At 40.4% G+C, this 21,038-nt stretch overlaps 1 pseudogene; it reads right to left on the bottom strand.

Annotated features, from left to right (window-relative positions):
* Window positions 1–1,270: 1,270 nt before the first annotated feature.
* LOC146380307 (uncharacterized) lies at window positions 1,271–19,998 on the bottom strand (annotated as a pseudogene).
* Window positions 19,999–21,038: the final 1,040 nt, after the last annotated feature.

The following is a 21,038-nucleotide window of genomic DNA, read 5'->3' as shown; positions in this document are numbered from 1 at the left end:
AGCCCCTAAAACAGATGTGTAAAACCTCATCACAGCAGATTCATTGTATTACTTGATTCTGGGAGCTCATGGATGAAGTCACTGATGACAGCCTCCAGAGCATTTAAACTTACAATAGGACGCATCGACCACACAGCGGCTGTTATAACAGGACATTTCTCCACCACGTTACCCAAAGTATTCACAAAATCCTCGCAAAGAAGAGCATTTACTGCTCAAATGTCTATGATGTATGTGGGGTGTGCTGTATTTTACTGCATATGTTTATTTGTAGCTAGAGTGTGTAGGGGGAATCTCTTAAATGTTCATGTTAAGATGTGCTGCTGGTGAAAGTGTTGAACCTTTGTATCTGAAAGAGAAAGCTATCCAGAGCTCTGGAAAACGACTGAAGTCTGTTGTGGTTGTTTTTTTCCATCATCTGGTCGCCTTCATGTTAGCTAGCGACCGCTACAAACCCGCACTGAAAATGGCGCTATATTCAGAAAGATTTAGGGGATACACAAAACTGCGGGGGTCAGGTCAGTACACTGGACAGCAGGTTTTTTTTCTTTATTGAATAAAACTGATTGTACTTCAGGTATAACACTGCAACATGTCACAATACAATCCAGTGTAAAAGAAAAATCCATTAACATGTACTGAGAAAACCCAAGAAAAAAAAATCTTGACGTGTCTAAAAAAGTTTTACTTAAGGAAGAAGTTTTTTTCCATGTAACAATGTTATACATCGAATAAATCTAGAGCGGGTAGATCTACACCTTATATAACAATAAAAACTTTGTTTTTTAAACACTTTGCTGTGTTCTGTTGTCTCAAACATAGGCTTATTACGTTTTCCAATGCTACCTATAAGTACAAGTCTCTTCCTATATTTAAATAAAATATAAAGACTGTCCATTTTACTCTAAATTATCAAGTGACATGTTGTATGGATAAAATGTTATATAGGTGATCACTGTGTATCTGATGGTTACAGAAGATTCTTTTCAGTTTCCAAAATATCTGAGTCAGATGTGTCAGCAGTCAGCAGGTGACAGTGCCCTGTTTTGTGTTTCATCACTCAGAAATGTCCACAGTGGTCGATGCATTGTGACAATTGCTGAAGGTCTGGTGGTTATAGCAGAGCTGAAAAAAGAGAGTGAGCCTCAGTAATAATGGTTCTCCATCCAGTTCTGGTCACACAGTGACGATGAGCTGTTTTCTTTATTGTGTTCATAAAAAGATGAAATATATACCTTATTTTTGATGAGGTACATGAGCACTTTATTGACTACAGCCAAGCCAGAAGCAGAAGCAAACTGCCTACTTTCAGCACCATCATGTTGTTATAAGTAGGTACACCATCTATAATATAGAAATACAAGGACAATAATAAGAATTGATTAATTAATAATTGACATTTTATTAAAAAGTAATGTAAATAAAAAGTTCTTTGTACCTTTAGAGAATACTGGGTAATGGGTTTTGCAGAACCAGAACCAAACATAGTGTCAGCAGGAAGGAGTTCTCCTCAGGTGGTTTACCTAAAAAACAAAACAAAACAATGTGAGCATGACAACATTTAGATTTTTTTTTCATCAAATATTTTCAGTAAATATATTCATTAGACTTGTTATTACCACTAGAGGGCTGAGGTGTAGGTGGGATGATCATGTAATGGGTTTTGCACCAGGAGCCAACTGAGTTTGTCAGACAAAACCTGATTCGGTCTCCTTTTAACACGTCTTTGCTCACTGAGCTCTTGATCGTCTTGTTGCAGGAAACATCAGAGTCTGCTTTAAATGCATTTGGGACCTCATCCCAGGATGAGTCCATTTCACTGCAGCTGTGAAACAAAGTAAAAGGAGTTTAAATAATCAGAGCTAAAATGCTCTCTGAGCTGAACGGCTGTGCAGGTAATCATACCTGTGATTGGACTTAGAGCAAAACATCCAGGTATAGTTTGCTGGCAACAGACTGACAGTCTCAAGGTTGAGGGTACCATCATCCTTATTAAACAAGAAGTTGAACTTTGGTTCATCTGGAACAAAAATCAGATGATGTCAAACAATCTCACATTTTAAATATAAATTATAATTCCATTTAAATACTAATAATTATGTAACAAAGGCTACATTAACCCACCTACAACACACACTGATATGATCTTTGTTTCCTTTTGTCCTCCAGCCTCCAGGTGTAACTTATAATCTCCTGATATGAGTCGATCACAAAGCTTCACAGTCCTGAGAAACAGTTCATTACAGTCCTCATATCACATGATTACACTGCTCATGAAAAACATGAATGAATGGATAATTTTACACTTCTACATGATGACAGTTTGCGTCATTGAAGTACCTGTGCTGTGTTACCCATGTCTCCCTGACACATTTAGTCCTGTTTTTGTCAGGAGTCTCCCAGGAACAGTGCTGGAGAACAGGATGGTAGGAAACAGTGGCCTGCAAGCAGGTGCTGGATGCCTCCTGAGCTGACATGATCTTGGTCTCATCCAGCTGTGCAGAGAGGAAACCTTCATCTGAGGAAACACAAGAATAAACCAGATTTATTCAGTGGGAACAGTTTCAAATAATAATGACATGAAATGAAGTCTACTGACCTGAGACATTAACATGAACATGAACAGACTTCTATCTGTACTCGTGCAGGTGTATGTGTCACACAGTGGAAATTTGTGTTTTTATGTTTTATCAATCTGTGTATTGGTACATAGTGTTGATTTTATTGTGATATTTATATTGCATGTTTGTTTATTGATATTTATATTGCATGGTTTTATCCTCATATTTATATTATGTGTGTTAATGTTGTACCATATTCCTTTAATCCACTGTGGACTAAACAGACAATTGTAGGCACCTGTGAGGTGGGGGCGTTCCCCAAGGTGGCCTATCAGCCGCCAGGTTGACCTGTTAAAGGGGATAGTAAGCGCAGAGACAAGAAAAGCGACGCACGAAAGGTGAGCCCGCACGTGTGTGGAAGGAACTGCTGCCCGACTGTGGGGTGCCGCGAGTCGTTCGGCGATCCAGTCCCTACGGCAGGAACGGCAACAGTGGGTGGCGATGGCCGCAATTCACAACAGGGCAGGGATGCCCCTCTGCCTGCATCTGACGGTGAGACAAGGGAGGCCATGTTCAGGTGTGGAGTGGGGCGGGACTGTGCGGCGACGCGCTGTCAGGAGGAGACAGGTCTGCGATAGGAGCCTCCTCCCTGGTCTGCTGCTGGCGAGTTTTACCATACCGGAAGAGAAGTTCCTCTCCTGTCTCTTTCAGATAAGGACCATTCGCCCATGTGTGGCTGGACTGTGGGATTATGGGACTGTGGGAGGGTAATTTTAGCATATGGAAAACATTTTTTAGCCTTGTTTTAATAGTGTATAGTTATTTCTGCCGGCAGGGTTTTTAGCGGGTTGCAAACACTATTTTTATTGTATACGGGGAATTTTAACTTGTATTTGTGATTCTGGCTGTGTTTTTTTTAATTTTTATTTTTTTATTTTTTTATGGAAATAAATGGTGTGTTTGAAGCCAGCTAAGTTTCTATGCTCTGAGCGCTGACCCACTCACTCCCCTTTTCGCTTGTATGTATACAGACGTGGTGGTGAAGATTTAGGTCCACCCAACTTAGCGGCTACATATGTGCTGCTGTGCTCCTCTCTCACTGATCTGATGGACAGGTAGGCCATCCGAGCACTGTAATGTGAGTCATTTTTAATGCACATCAGGATGATTATCAATGAAGTACTTTGTGTCTCAGACTGAGGAACATTAAAGAGGTCGGTCAGTTTTCTGACAAACATAACAAGAAAGTTTAAGGAAACTCTCCCTGATTACAGGACATTACTGTACCTCCTCCTCCTTCTCTGGTTTACATGATAATGTCCTGACATGGAGGTGTTTTCCTCCTTTCTCCCACACAGGTGATCTCAGACTGTATCCTGTAACTCTGCAGCGAAGCAGCAGAGACTGACTGTTAGGGTCCCTAGGTCGTTGACCCAGTGTTTTGTGTTTTTGGTTCTTTGATTTTGTTATTTCATTATATTCTAGCTTTGCTTTATGGGTTTTAGGGTTATTCTTAGTTTAGGTTCTCTGGGTGAGGTTTGGTTAGAGTTTTAGTGTTCTGGTTTTCTGTCTGTGTTCCATAGTTGCTGTCTCCCCTGTCTGCTGTATCCCCACGTCCAGTCAGTGTCTGTGTCTGCCCTGGTCCCACGTCTCTGTTCCCTTTGTTATAGTGCCTGCCTGTGAGTCTGTGTTATGTTTCCTGTTTTACTTTGAAAGTCCATGTCTGATGTTAATGTGTCTGGTTTTGCTTCCCCTTGACTTGTTAGGCCTGATTTGCCCCAGCTGTGTTTCCCTCCTGTTACCCATTCCCTGATTGCTCCCTGTGTGTATTTAAGCCCTGTGTTTCTTTGTGTCTGTGTCGTGATCTACTCTCATTTATGCTGTGTGTTCCGTCTGCCTGGTCATGTAAGTTTATTTGGATTTTTGTTACGTTTTGCCACTTTTTGCCATCCAGCAATAAAAGCTGAGTTTTGAGTTACTTTCCGCCTCCGAGTGTCTGCACTTTGGGTCCTTCTACTTCCACTCCTGCCTGCACACAGCCTTAACCTGACACTGATCTTCACTCAGAGTGACAGTAGATACCTCATCTTTGTTCATTACACTGCTCTAAGTCTGAAACACACATCAGGGCCTCAAGTCAGAAATATATACCGTGGTCAACATTTGTGATTTGCTTCTCTGACATTAGTGAATCTCAGTTTTGTTACTTTCACTTCAAGTATTTGAACCAAATTTTACTCAAATTAACTCCTGTAATAATTTATGGATGTATTAAATTTGTTGTTAGTTTAAATCCAGTTACCATAGTCATACAGTTGGGAGCACTCTCGTCCTTCAGCATTGGTTGCACAGCACATCATTCCTGTATTATAATATTCAGTGCTTGATATTGTGTTCTCTGTCCTTCCGTCACTACCCTTAAAACTCCATTGTCCATCCTTGTTATTGTTCAAACAGAGAAAAAAAAACATTGTTAGTGGTGTAAAACGATATTTTTAGAGCGCTGTGTCTTTGACATATATTATTATCAAACCTTGTCTAATACCCATTTATCCCAACCACCCACCAAAATAAAGCATCTCTCTAAATGATTCAGTCTAAAATCAGACATTAAGAAGTGCTGCTATTCTAAAGCATCTTACCCAGACCATTTGATTCTGGGATTTGGGAAACCCACAGAGACGCACTTAAAAAGCGGGGAAGTATCTGACACGTCAACCTCATCGAGCATCAGCTGTGGTTTTGTTGGACGTTCTAAACAACATCAAAGAAAACAATTAAATTCATTTTATTATCACTCATTTATGATCAAACAGAGTTTGTTTGAGTATTGTAGAAGAAAGAAGGTGAGAAACTGTTACTCACTCATTACATGAAGAATCACAGTCGTGGAAATGGTGGCATTGTTAGATTCACAGGTCAGAGTGTACTCCCCTGAATCTGTCTCAGAAAGCTGTGATGTGACCATGGACTGACTCCCATTTCTGCTGAGGTTAAAGGAAAAATCTCAGTTTAATTACATACACTGTAAGAAGTCATCTATAGAATCTACCCAATAAATCTGAGGTAACAATTTGCATTGACTTTTTTTGGGGTAGATTTAGTTCAATATATTGTGTATAAAATAACTTCAATAAAAAGCTATGAAATACTTAATTAAATTGGGTAAAATTTACCCCATATTTATGTATACTTTCAACAGCTACTTACTCATTGAAATTAGGTAAAATTATCTCTTGTTTGCTAGTTGGTAATACCTGATAATTAGTAATAAAATTTAATTATTATCAGTTGATAAACATTACCTATTCATATAAGGTAAAATGTACCCCCCCAAAAAAGATATTCAAATGGTTCCTCATCTCAATGTTTTTATTCCATAAAAATACAGAATAAAGTGCAACACAACAGCTAATGCAGACAACACTTTCAAAGGCCACTCAGTCCATTTTAAAAGCCAAAAGCACAGAAACTCTACAAGGTTGTTTCTGTGCATGTACGTTATCAAACATATGGATAGATAGAACAGAACACTAACACCAACATTCAATAGTTTCTGTGCTTGCTGTCAGAAGAAAAATTACAGCTCCATCAAGCTATGTCCTCTGGGAACAAGAGGGGAAAGGTGTGTGCATTGCATAAGCTTATTTTTGAGGCCGTGGACCTTGTTCAGTAGTTTCGCCCCGTCAAGTTCCAAAAACAGTTTTTGAAAAGTGTCAGATGTGTTCTTCAGCTCCTTCGGATATTCGAGGTTGAGGGCATATATCAGTCCCATCAGCAGTACACATGCCTTTGTTCGGCTTCCACATCCCTCCATCACTTGGTTTCCCTCAATCACAATGGACACATCTGATGGATCCTCCTCAGCCATGATGTTGTGGATCACGATCACCTTCATCATATTGTCTGTGTAATCCTCACATTCCTACGTGTTAAAAAGAAAGAAAGAAAAAACATGCACACGTTTTATTTTATTTAAGATGCTTTTTCAATATATTTCAGTTGATCTAAAGAGGGGAGTGGACAGAAGATGAATGGAGAAGGGGAGAACAGGGGATAGGAGAGGACAGGAGAGAAGAACATTAGGATCCCTTGAGTTAATAAGTAAACTGTTATCAATATGACAAACCTGGCAGTCATGAAAAAGATCTTCTTGTCTTTCCCCGAGGTAGCTAATGAGGCAGCAGATAAGGAGATCCCTTTTCTTCTCAATGCTCTGTGTCTGTAGGGAGATACAATTTAGTGAAAAGACTAAGTTGAGTGATTTACTTACATTAAGACTGAATTACTTAAAAACAAAAACATGGCTGATGCCTCTCACCAGCTTTCAACAGGTGAGAGGCTGGGTACACCCTGGACAGTCAATCACAAGGAAACATAGAGACAGACAGCATAAACAACCATGCACGCACACACTCAAACCTAAGGACAATTTGGAGAGACCAATTAACCTAACAGCCATGTTTTCTGACTGTGGGAGGAAGCCGGAGTACCCGGGGGGAACCCACACATGCACAGGGAGAACATGCAAACTCCATGCATAAAGACCCTGGGCCAGGATTTGAACCCAGGACCTTCGTGCTACCCACTGCAGCCCTCCATAATTACATATTTGTGAAAAAAGTCAAATAACATACGTCATTCAAAGTGTCCAGCAGAGGTCTCATCTTGGAACCAGCAGCTCCTCCTTTGGCAGGCATAAGCTGCAAAAGACCTGGTGTGTACTCATCAAGTTTCAGCATGAATGTCTCCACCAAAGAAACTGTGGTGATGCGTCTGAACTCTTCGATGAGCTAAGAAGTAAGGGGACAAAAAAAATGACATTTCAATTTGTTGACATTTGTTTGACATTTGTTTTTTGGTGGATAGGAATAGTTATCACACATACTCACCTGAGCCTCAGTGAATAATGCTGGCCACCTTTCTTTTAACTCACCCACAGAGGGGCAGAGGCTGACCACTCCAAGTCTTCGGCTAGAGAACGTTTTATTCATTTTATCTGCAATTATCTTTGCGTTGTTTTTCTTTGTTATTTCATAAATTAATTCAAGCCTCTCTTTCTCCAGTGTCTCTTGGGTTTCTCCAGTAGGATGCGGAGGGAGATAATTAACCTCTGCTTTTTTTGGGCTTTTTTACATTCTTTGATGGCACTGCATCAGCTGGATGCTTCCTTTTTAAGGCATTAATTTCAATTTCCGGGTAAGAAAATTTTCGAGATCTTAGCTTGGCACGGTAATTGTGCATCTTGTTTTTTATGCGCTGCTGCCAGCCATATAACCGGCAAATGATCCTGGCTCCTTAAGACACGGAAACTTTGGTTGGGTAAGCAGTGTACGAAAAAATTACTTTTGCAAGGTCTTGCATTGTTGCTGATTTAACACTGGCATCCATGAAAGGTCTTCCAGTGTTGCGATATGAGTTGTTTGCCTCAGCGAGGATTAGTTGTATGTCTCGGGAAAACTCCAGTACTTGAAATGGCACTGGCCACGCAGCAGGGCGACATGAATCAGGGAGAATGATGGTGTCACTGGAACTTGACGATGCGCAGTCGGACACCTGTGAGGGTGCATCATGATTGGCAGGGCAGGTGTCCGTTTCAGTAGTACTTGCAGGATGGGTGCTCACTGAAGTCGAAGAGTTCAATGCAGACGATGATCCTGATTCACATACTGGTTGTAAGTCAAGGGTGATTACTGGCTCTTTAAGGATCACTTTAACAGTGGCCTTGTCATACAGGGAGTGCAGAATTATTAGGCAAATGAGTATTTTGTCCACATCATCCTCTTCATGCATGTTGTCTTACTCCAAGCTGTATAGGCTCGAAAGCCTACTACCAATTAAGCATATTAGCTGATGTGCATCTCTGTAATGAGAAGGGGTGTGGTCTAATGACATCAACACCGTATATCAGGTGTGCATAATTATTAGGCAACGTCCTTTCCTTTGGCAAAATGGGTCAAAAGAAGGACTTGACAGGCTCAGAAAAGTCAAAAATAGTGAGATATCTTGCAGAGGGATGCAGCAATCTCAAAATTGCAAAGCTTCTGAAGCGTGATCATTGAACAATCAAGCGTTTCATTCAAAATAGTCAACAGGGTCGCAAGAAGCGTGTGGAAAAACCAAGGCGCAAAATAACTGCCCATGAACTGAGAAAAGTCAAGCGTGCAGTTGCCAAGATGCCACTTGCCACCAGTTTGGCCATATTTCAGAGCTGCAACATCACTGGAGTGCCCAAAAGCACAAGGTGTGCAACACTCAGAGACATGGCCAAGGTAAGAAAGGCTGAAAGACGACCACCACTGAACAAGACACACAAGCTGAAACGTCAAGACTGGGCCAAGAAATATCTCAAGACTGATTTTTCTAAGGTTTTATGGACTGATGAAATGAGAGTGAGTCTTGATGGGCCAGATGGATGGGCCCGTGGCTGGATTGGTAAAGGGCAGAGAGCTCCAGTCCGACTCAGACGCCAGCAAGGTGGAGGTGGAGTACTGGTTTGGGCTGGTATCATCAAAGATGAGCTTGTGGGGCCTTTTCGGGTTGAGGATGGAGTCAAGCTCAACTCCCAGTCCTACTGCCAGTTTCTGGAAGACACCTTCTTCAAGCAGTGGTACAGGAAGAAGTCTGCATCCTTCAAGAAAAACATGATTTTCATGCAGGACAAGGCTCCATCACACGCGTCCAAGTACTCCACAGCGTGGCTGGCAAGAAAGGGTATAAAAGAAGAAAAACTAATGACATGGCCTCCTTGTTCACCTGATCTGAACCCCATTGAGAACCTGTGGTCCATCATCAAATGTGAGATTTACAAGGAGGGAAAACAGTACACCTCTCTGAACAGTGTCTGGGAGGCTGTGGTTGCTGCTGCACGCAATGTTGATGGTGAACAGATCAAAACACTGACAGAATCCATGGATGGCAGGCTTTTGAGTGTCCTTGCAATGAAAGGTGGCTATATTGGTTGCTAATTTGTTTTTGTTTTGTTTTTGAATGTCAGAAATGTATATTTGTGAATGTGGAGATGTTATATTTGTTTCATAGGTAAAAATAAATCATTGAAATGGGTATATATTTGTTTTTTGTTAAGTTGCCTAATAATTATGCACAGTAATAGTCACCTGCACACGCAGATATCCCCCTAAAATAGCTAAAACTAAAAACAAACTAAAAACTACTTCCAAAAACATTCAGCTTTGATATTAATGAGTTTTTTGGGTTCATTGAGAACATGGTTGTTGTTCAATAATAAAATTATTCCTCAAAAATACAACTTGCCTAATAATTCTGCACTCCCTGTACAAGTCAGCAGTTGAGATGACACTGAAAAACTGATTGTCAAAGTCTTTGTCTTGGTATAGCAGTCCAAATTCCCCATGTATCCCCATCCACTGTATTAGGAATTCCTGTTGGAAGTGTCAACTTATGAATGCTGTGTTCTTCTAAAACGACTCTTAACTGGACTGCCATTGTTGTTTGGTTTGTGTTTCCTCAACTGTAGAGACAGAGAAAGAAAAGAAATTGAGACAGGTTATTAATAGTTGATAAGCTTACATGCATATATTTTCTTCATTATCTTCTGCCAGAGAAATAAAAGCAGAGATTTAGTTCAGTAGAATTTTGAATAAATAATTTTTGATTGTCATTTTAAGAAGAGGGAGATAAGGGAAGAAGAATAGAGGAGGGTTAAGTGTGCATCACATGTTTCCATTTTCTTTTTCAATGTTATATGTATTGTTCCTGTTAAATAAACATTACAATAAACAAATAAGACAGGACGCCTGCCCATATAGTTGTTGGTAAAATAATATATTTTTTCAATAATTTCAATAAGTGCACAAACATTTGATATAACAGAAATAATCAACCCATTACACTTACTCTGATGTGCAAATGAAGTGTTTAAGGGACACCATACGGCCATCTGCTGTATTGTATGCAGCCATGTTTCTTTCAGTTCAGAATGTTTAAGGATTTCTGTCTCTCCTGTGGGCTCTACTTTGAAACTCCTCAGGTGTTCACAGTACCAGCCTCTAAGCAACTTCAGAACAAACACAGGAGTTCTGTGCACAATGACTATTTGATGGATTTCTGCGAAGTCAGGTAGGCCTCCTGTTGAGCCAAACGGCAGCATCATGCCAATATTATAGTCTGTGCCTAAAATGGTTGCTTTATTTGTCATGTTCACAAAGTCTTCCCTGGGGAACTTCCTTGCAAAGGACTCCTTAATGCTGTCTTTTAGAACATCGACTGCCACTTGAGTCTTCTGGGACACTGACAGTGCTGGCCTTTGGTGGTTGTAATCGTGGGTATGATACGCAATCATCGATTGGTGTTTTCTCGCCATTGTCATGAGGATGTTTCTACACCCAGTCTGCCTCACAATCCTTTTAAAGAATCAATGTTTGGCTTCAAATCGCATAGTCCAGAAATGTACAAGTGGCCCGTAAACAGTTGTAAGCAAAGGATAGTGCTCGAGAAAGTGATGTTTTGGTCTCAGTTTCTCCTCTGGGAACACTTCTAAATATCTGTAACGGTGTTCTGAGATCTTACTTTGCATGTATCCTATTGTGTGATCTGTGTGGAGAGGAGCCATGACAAGCTCAACAACATCTTTCAGGGTCATCAAAACCTCCCAAGCAGGCTCATCTTCTGGTACTTTGTCACCAATCATGAGTGGTATCATTCTCAACAAACACCAGTTTTCGTGTGCATTACCTCCTACACTTTTTCGCGCTGTGAAATTTGGGGCAATGGGTTGTGGACAGTTTGTTTTGTCACTCCATTTGTAAGGAAAGCAACGGATGGAATGGTTGAGCTGCTCAAGAGATATGTATTTCTTCCTGATTAACACATCAAGACAGAGTGAAATTTCAACAGGTACAATCCCTTCAAGCAAATCATGCAAAGCATCTGGGGGATAACCTGATGTAGCATGAAAGTGACTGAGTCTGTCTGAGATTGGACACTGTCTTTTAACTCCACAGTGGTGAGCTTCTGCAGGATCAGACAGTGCTGCTTTGACATGGATGGCATAGTTGGACTTAGTCCGTAGAGGAAACAGTCCTTCTCCTACTTCATCCTCCTGGATCTGTGACCTTTCGCCAATGCAAAAGTGACAGAAATGTGAAGCTGAAAAGCTTTCAACAAACCCACCTATTGAGTGAGCGCCAAGATTGTCAGCGACTACAGCAAGTACAGTGCCCTTGACCACTTTGCCCAGACTTGAAACAAAAATACCATTATCTTCAAAGTACTTCAAATCTTTGAGCAGTGGGTCCAAAACTTTTGCATAGCCAAACTGGTTGACATCATTTGCCTTGCATAAAATGGTTAAGTAAATGGAAGTCAGTGTAGATCTCAATGTGGCAGGTATGTCTGCAAACACCCAATACACAGCTGTGACTTTATGCTTCTTGCGGGATGTTCCCAGAGGGTTGCATATCTCAAAGTCATCTATATAAAGGATGAGTGGGAGTTTAAGGTCGTCTTCACATAAAAAGCTGTTTTCTCTTAGTAAAGATCCACCATTAAATGATTTGTATTCCGAAGAGACATCAGATGGCCTTTTGTTTTGTAATATTGTGTTTTGAATGTCTCTGTTGTCCACAAGTTGAGATAATAATGGGAGGATTGGTATATACTGAAATGTTTTATTATCTGTACTATCAAGTATGTACTCAACAGGTTCAGTCAATGAGAGATGCTCCTTTCTAAATTGCTCTCTCCTGAACTGACTGCTTAAAGGCCCTTCCACTCTTAAAGCAGCACAGACAGGGCTTAGCCGGCAAAGGTCTTTGACCAGTTCTGAAATCACTGAGTCTTCCAATGTACAGCCATGTTTTCTCAAAGTGCTCAGAATTATTTCTTTAATGATGGGACCAGATGCAGATGCTGTAAGGAAATGAAGTTCCTCTACTAGTTCGTCAATGCATGAATTGGAGACATTGAAAATGCTCTCCATTTTCAGGAGGAGTAGCCCCACTTTCTTAGTAATAATTTTGTTTAAGTCCTCATCCTCCTCAAGGACTGAGCCACATTCATTGTCATCGTCAACAATGTCACATTCTTCATCCGGGTTCTTTTGGTATTGATGAAGAACATTAGTCTTGAAATCTTCCAAGGAATGTGGGTTGTGTTTTCTACTCTTGTGGCTGTGGAATGTTGTGTATTTGTTAACCTTATAATCACAATCCTCAAAAACACATGGCACAGTTTCAAACTTTTTTAGATGGCCACCAAGATGTTCAAAAAACTGCCTCTCACTGTCAAAAGCGCATGAATTACAGACAATGCACGTGAATGAAAGGATGTTGCCTGGCTGGGATGACTGTGAATGATGCCTTGACAAATGTGTCCTTAATGCACCCCATGTCTTGACAGTGCAAGGGCAATCTGCATGAAGGCAGGGTATGGAGTGGACTCGACCAAAATGCCCATGTATTAGCCTGACGTGTTTCAGCAGGTCTAATCTTTTTGTGGTTGTGAAGTTGCACAACTTGCATTTCCAGTTCATTTTCCCATAACTGAACACATTTTTAAGGTCAATGTGATTTATTTCATTTAGAAACTTGCATACCTATAAAGGATACACCGGGGGTGGGGATGTGGGTGGGTGTGTCAGCCCTAGAACTGGTAACAGAGTCGTCTATCAGTGAGTCTCTGCTTGTAAAGGACACACGTGAGGACCTGAAAAAGAGGGCAAATAGTGAGTGTCCACATACACAGATTCTTTATGCAACAAAAATAAGAAAATACATTACACAAAAGAAATTTTCAGATATGTACCTGGTTACAAGTTATTTATCTAACCTCAAAATTTCTCTGAGTCTCTTTAATGAAGGTAGAAATTAAACATAAGGTGAATATTGTTCTTCAGTTTTTCTTTGCTCCTCTTATCTGTCTGTCTGTTATACTTAACATGTCTCACACCCATACAGTAAGACAAATGGTGGGGGTCTAGTAAGGAAGTTGGGGGAAGCAGACAACTCCACAGGAAGAGTCTTTTGTGTCTTCGAGGACTCTGGGAGGTAGCAAGGGAGTGTGAACCTTAAGGTGTGAAACAGCTGTGTACTGCCTTTTGTTCCTGGAGAAGGTATTTAACTGAGAGCCATGCTAGGCTCAGGGAGACTCTGCTGACCGTCTGTCCCGCGGTCATGCAGGGACTTCATCAAGCTTGGTTGTCTGTTCTTTGTGTGTTTGGATTAAAGAATGTTAGCTACCGCTCACCGCTCGTCTGCAGGCTTTATTTAAATGGAAAACTTCCACAACAGGCAAAAAAAAGCTTTTTGCTAAAAAAAAAGATTTAGAGCAGAAGTTTTTTGCACTGCATTTTAAAATGAAAATATATTGCATTTATTTACAATTAAAGACACACAGAGCAGAAAGTGTGTTACTGTTTTACAGATACACAAGAAAAGAAGCAGGCAACATGAGGTCAAGTTATGGCAATTTTATTTGTGTATTTCAGTACATGTATTTAGATTAGAGTTTTTAAAAAACAAACAAACGTCCCAAGAAGAAGGATGGGGTGAAAGAAAGGTGGAGAGAGGGGGAAGGAGGAAGAAACTGTTGATCTCCTCAAACTTGATGCTGCTGGGTCAGTTCTTTCTCAGCAGTCTGCTCCAGAATCCCCTCCCGTCCTCGGCTTGCTTTTCTTTTGCCTTCAGTTCTTTTAAGGTTTTGTTGAGCTGCTCCTCGGCATCTTTAAATTTTTCTTTCAGCTGCTGTTTGGCCAGTTTCACTTTGTGTTTGAGGAGCTCTTTAGCTTCCTTTTTGTGCTTTCGTATTTCTTTAAGTGCGTCTTTGCAGTCTTTCTTGGTCACCGCAGAGCCGGTCATTTCTTTCTTGAATGCCTTCACCTCAATTTTTTCTTCTGCAAGTTCTTCTTGCACTTTCATCAGTTCCTTCTTCATGTTTTGAGTGTAACTCTTTGTATCTTCCATTTCTTTCTTTGCTTCCTGTATTTTAATTTTCTCTTCCTCCAACACTTTTTGAGCTTCCAACAATTCTTTCTTCATATTTTCAATCTCATTTTCTGCCTCGTGTTTACGTTTTTTCTCCTCTTCAAGTTGGTGCTTTACATGCAGTAATTCCTTCCTTAGTGTTTCAGCTTCAGCCATTACATTTGCAGCTTCTTGTGTTGCCAACTGCATTTTCCTTTTTTCCTCTTCAAAAGCTTCCTGTAATTCCTGAATCACATTTCCAGCCTCCTTCTTTGCAGTTTGATATTTATTTTTGGCTTCTTGTGCTGTGGTTTTCTCTTCCTCCAATGCTTTTTGAGCTTCCAACAGTTCTTTCTTCATGTTTTCATTCTCGTTTTCTGCCTGTTGTTTCCCCATTTTCTCTCCTTTAAGTTTGAGACCCACATGCAGTAATTCCTGCAATACTACTTCAGTTTCAAATTTTGAATTTTTAGCTTCTCCTCTTGATTTTTCTGCCTCTTCTTTTAATTTGACATTTTCAGCCTGTATCATTTGAAATTCTTCTTGCAGGTTAATCAGCTGTACTGTATTGTATGGTGAAGCACTCGCCGATCCTCTTCTCGTTCTCCCTCGATTCATTTTGGCCTTTTAAACAAAGGAACCAAAGTATTGTAGAGGAGTGAAGTGAAGTTTTTGATGTTTTCTTCGTCAACTGTCGTTTGTCCTGCACAGAGATGCTGCTGTAGATGTGTCTTTAGCTGTGTCTGGATACAATGAAAAATGCTGTAACTAAGTGCTTGTGTTGCACAGTTCTACTAAACATTCCATTCCATGCATGCTCCGTCCACATGGTCAGGAATGTCAGGTGCTGCATCGCCAAATGCTGCTCCCGTTGCCTAGCAATAACAGCTGTTTACTTTTTGGGGTCTGGTTCATTATTTAATAAAGAAAACATGTCCAAGTACTGGGTGCTGAGGCTCAGCGCATATTCTAGCCTGCTGCCTGGGTGGGCAGCTAGAAATCACTGGTGGGCAACATGAGTGAGGAGAAAACTGGAGCAGCCAAGCAGGGAGCTGCAGGTTGCTGGTTTGAGTCTCTGTTCAGATGCTGGTGTCTCCTCTCTCTGAGATGTCTGCAAACAGTCCCAGATAAAACAATAAGGATAATAAACAAACACGTGACTAAAATAACAATTATGACTCTGATGTGTTTCATGTGTAGCAGGATGGCCTCTATACAGCAGTCGCTGCAAGCATCCACATCGCCACACTTACTTTTCTTTAAGCAGGCGTGCTGGGCTCCTCCTAAGGAAAGTTTGAAACTTCATTTCCTTCATGCTGGTGAACTTTTTACCAAATATTTTCATCAAAGCTTCTCCATCACTGACAGGGATTGTTTGGATCTTCACACTCATCTCCACGAACCCTAAAAAATGAGTCTCACTTTGCTCATATAATGCCAGGAGTGTCTCCATATTCCACAAAAGTCTATGCAAACATGTAACAGTATCCCATATTCATAGAAATATTATTGATATTATAACAAAAGCTGTCACCAACACAATTGTCCCAAGTGCTTTTTTTATTAGTTATTGCAAATGCTTGATTGCAGTTCTTGCTAGATGACAAAACCACTTATTAGGTTTAGAAGGAAATGACTTTTTCTACATGAGGTAAAGTTGGAGAGCTGTTTCCCCAAACTAAATGAAATCATCATTTAAAAAACTACAATCTGTATTTACTCTGAACATCTGTGTTAACATTTGGAAACATGTAAGTGTAACAAACATGTTAAAACATAAGAAATCAGGAAGGGGCATGTATAGGAATTTCTTTTACTTATGTATTAATCACATTATTTTATTGTATGATATCTTGGTGCCACTGGATTTTAACAAGGGTCTGTTATGCAGAAATAACAGATTGTGTACTTACCTCACTAAAATAAAGGCATTTGCAATTGCATAGATTAATATTCATGCTTCATGGATTTAGCTTCATAGATCATAGATGTAATATGCTTCACAGAACATGCCGTATTTCTCCAAATTATAGCCCAGACATATAATATTCAAAATTAATTTGGACCCCAGGTGTTTAAAAGAACCAGGTTGCTATATGTGGCCTGCTGAATAATTGGGGACGTATGATTATGAAAACAATTATTAAGCACTGATGTTCTAACACTACCCAATACAATATTAAATCAATTCAAAAATATTTTACTTGATCCCACAAAACAAAACGCAGGTGCAGCAACAGTGGGTATTTTCACACATGCTAGTGGGATACAGTAGTACTTTGTTTTATTTTTTAACATCTGCCATTTCAATATTTTAGAAAAAGCTAGCATTGACTAATTTTTAAACTTAAAACAAGCAGTCAGACAGTCATGCACAGGCCTGGACTGGGACAACATTTCAGGCTGGGAGCTTTACCCCCCCTGCTTTTATTTTGGTGTGACACCCTGGGGAACTTCAGCTACTTTCTGTCAGAGACCGTTGGCAACACTGATGGTCTCATGAGACGCCCTCCCTCTCTCAGACACACTTGTCCCGCCCCGTGAGCGAGTATCTTAATCATCAGTAAGTAGGAGAGACTTTCTATCCAATCAGAGGTGAGGAAGGCGGGACCTGCCCCTACTTACTGATGAGTAAGATACTCTTTAACCACACATCAATAAATACAGTTAATAATTCAAACTCTCAGAGCAGTCTTTGTTTTTTACTGATTGTTTCGCGTTGGCTTTATTTGTTTTGCTGCTGAAAAATCTCCCTATAGCTGGAGTTCATGATGCTTCTGTGTCCCAGTGTTTCCCCGCAGTGCGAACAGCTGAGCGGATTATGAAGCAGATACGGGAGCAAAGCGGTATCTGCATGACAGAACAAGCGACTACTGCCGCGCACATTTTTAAATACAAGCAAACATGCTTCAGAGCTTTTTCAGAAAGTTCTGGTGCTGCTAAAACAAAGCCGCCAGTTACAGCTGGGAGAAAGCTTTCAGTGAGCTCTCCGGGATGATGAGCTACAGTGAAGATCAATGGGGAGACGCAGACGGATGCAACAGCTGTTTTTTAAGAGTTTTAAAACACGACTGTTGGGAATAATCTGCCTAACAGTCGTGTTTGATGGCAATGAGGCATGTTGTATAGAGCGCTTTGAGTACTCCGGGAGAGTAGAAAAGTGCTACATAAGAATCAGTCCATTTACCAGTGTTCATAGAATCTCAAAGACATACCGGATTTAAGTTTGTTTACCTGCTTTATGTGTTGACCCAGAAGCAGAGCCACCACAACTTAAGGATTGCCGCTCTCATTTCTCAAAAAAAATAATAATTAAAAATCGTCTGACGTCTATTTTCTTTTCCATCAAGGCAGGAAAGTAGTTTGCAAAGACCGCGATTGTAATTATTGGGGGTGTCCAAATTCATGGGCTGCATCCTCCCGGGGACGCATTTGTAGACCGATTACGTCACAGCGACGCGCCGAAGGCTGACCAATGCGTCTTCCTTTTCCCCGAATTTGAAGGATGGGTTGGGTGTGTCCTTCGTGGCCCACCATATCCCAGAATTCATAGCGCGGCCCAGCCAAACTCCAGTTTCCGGCAATGGCGGCCGCTACTAAGTTTTAAAATTACTCTTATTATTCTTTCTGGGTCATATAATAAACTTTTAACATATTTTCAGGCGAGAATGTGGGTGTGTAAACTTCAAATATCTGCTCGGTTTATCAAGATATCGCATATTTGCAAAAGTGCTTCGACGTTTTCGGAGACGTCTGTTACCCACCAGCTCGATAGCTAGCCGGGAGCTCGAGGGTCACTAGAGCCGCCGAGAACGGCACAACTCCCGGCACATCATTTTCAGATCACCGCTGTCTTTCGCTACTCAGGTTAAACGTAGGTTTACATCCGGCCTACCCGACCTTCTGAGGACCCGGCCCACATAGCCCGCGAAGGCCGGGTCCTCAGGAGGATTCAGCCCATGAATTTGGACACGACCTCAGTGTTCCGATTACCAGTCCGGGACTGGTCATGCATGCTGACTGATAAAAAGCGCACCACGAACACATTTCATTGCAACTTACCGGCAGTTGTCTAGACGGTTAACAGACAGCAACAGATTCAAAGTTTCATTTCAAGTAATGGTGCATTACACAGACCTAAGCAATACAAGTAAAGTGTAATAGCTCATCACTTCAAAAATTACCATTTGCATGCGCTATTATATATTATTCACCCTGTTTAAATAGCTTACCTTCACTTCTGTGGTTCGATCGGGTTCGATGGAAGCCGAAAAAAAAGACCCAGAATTTTCTTGCAGTCCCGCTCAGTCAAAAAGCGCGGTCTGGCGCATGCCCAATTAGGAACATAAGACTCACGGTTTGGGGGTATATTTTACTGCATTTTTTAATGTAATGTTGTTACTCTTAAGAAAAGGGTATAATAAACCCATTACTTTATAATTCCTTGGCTGAGTGCAATAATAGAGTAAATTTTATATGATTTGCATAGATTATATATACCTCTCTCCAAAATAACTTTTATCAGTGTATAAAGATAAAAGCACACAAACAGAAACACAGACGGTCACTTTTGCTGTCATTACTCGGTCTTCTCCTCTGATCCATTAACAGACAGGAGATCCAGAGAGGAACTCCAGGGAGATGATGAGTTTCTTACCCACAGCCAACTCTTTGCTGATGGGACGGATTCAGATAATCAGCTGGTAGCAAACATACTGCCTGAAAAACCAGAGCCAACATTTAACCTTCCTTCATTAAGGAACAGTGAAATAATCACTGGTGGAAAGATCTCTAGATCAATGCCATACTGTATCAGTTTGACTGTTCAACAGGGGCTTATCAAACAATTCAGTGTTTAGTTAAAACAGCTCTTACCTCATGACTGGATACACAGACTGGAGTCTTCACATCATCAGAGCAGAGCGCTCCAACAGCACACAGCAGCAAAACAGCTGGAGAGACAGAAAACTGAATCTTTAGTTGGTAATTGTTTGTAGTTCTTTCTTGTAGTTAATAATCTTGTAATAGTTGAAACTATTATTGAAACATCTAAGTAAATATATAAACATCAGTGGGAAAAACCACATAAAGAAAAAAAATGCATCATTAAGACAAAATTGCTCTTCTCAGTCATAAGTACGCACAATAATCATTATGGTGTATTTTAATGTTAAACTAAAAATTCAAAACAATTCAAAAAACAATAAAGTTTCAGTATAAACTGTGCTATTACTGGGACACATACATTATTTCTAATGTTTAAGCATCATATACTGCATGACATTGTATGAAGAATGAAGAACACAAATCAGTGCATCACAATAGGCCTATCTCAGGTTCTTAGACTGTATTTCTGAAGGACAGCTGAGTGTTATTGACAAAATGCTTCATAACTCAACATTTAGCTCCGACCAACTATGAAAATCTTGATTGCAAGTCTGTGATTACCATCAATTCTGAGGAACATTTAAATACTCTGACTTACCTGCAGTCATGTTTCTCTGCCTCCAAATTTTCATTCTCGCATACCGAAGGGAAAATTTGTTGCTGCCACAGCGCCACCTACAGGGCAATTTAACCCCGAGGAGATTAAATAGGTTAATCACCATGATGGTGTCCAGACATGCCAGGCAGGAGACTTAATTCCCAAATGTTTGAATATAAAAACATCATGTTAACCATATAGTAAACACAATATTTTTTTTTAAAACAAATATATGTGAAGTATTACTCAAAAAAGTCTGAGCATTCAAAGGTCATTTACACTCCCACCAAATCACAAGTGTTCTAACAAAAAAGAGAAATATAACACTAATGATTTTAAACACAAAATGACCTTTAACCACAAGGCTTTTTACACACTGGAAATAGAATTATTTATGCAGATAAAGTCCACACATAAAGTCTTCATACAGTAAAAACTATAGTCATTGCGTTAAACAGCCTCTAAGAGCAAGATCAGTCTTCAGCTTGCCAGAATGTTGTCCCTCCTTTCTCATTTTCTGTTCCACAAGACGAATCTTAACTTTCCTCACAAGTCCATCTTAATCAGCCACCGTTTCTACAACTATGGCTAATCTCCACTCAGTCCGTGAAAGATCATCTCCCCTTTTGATGACTCTGTGACCAGCTTTCAGATCACTTCTAGAAACACGCCAGCATTGTCTAGTTGCAATAATAGAGAGATATTCTCCTCCAGCAGGGCCAGAATTGCTCTGCTACTGAATGTGACACCACCTCTTAGAACTATGCATGTGAGCCTTCAGTTTTCAGGCCCCTCTTCTGTGGAACCAGCTTCCAATTTGGATTTGGGAGATAGACACTATCTCTACTTTTAAGATTAGGCTTAAAACTTTCCTTTTTGGTAAAGCATGTAGTTAGGGCTGGATCAGGTGACCCTGAATCCTCCCTTAGTTATGCTGCAATAGACGTAGGCTGCTGGGGGATTCCCATGATGCATTGAGTTTTTCCTTTCCAGTCACCTTTCTCACTCACTATGTGTTAATAGACCTTTCTGCATTGACTCATATCTGTT

Source organism: Perissodus microlepis, chromosome 9 (assembly GCF_051167445.1).
Source record: "Perissodus microlepis isolate ML-2025 ecotype Zambia chromosome 9, ASM5116744v1, whole genome shotgun sequence".
NCBI classification, from domain to species: Eukaryota; Metazoa; Chordata; class Actinopteri; order Cichliformes; family Cichlidae; genus Perissodus; species Perissodus microlepis.
Note: the sequence above shows the minus strand (reverse complement) of the source record. Positions and strands in the feature narration are given on the sequence as shown.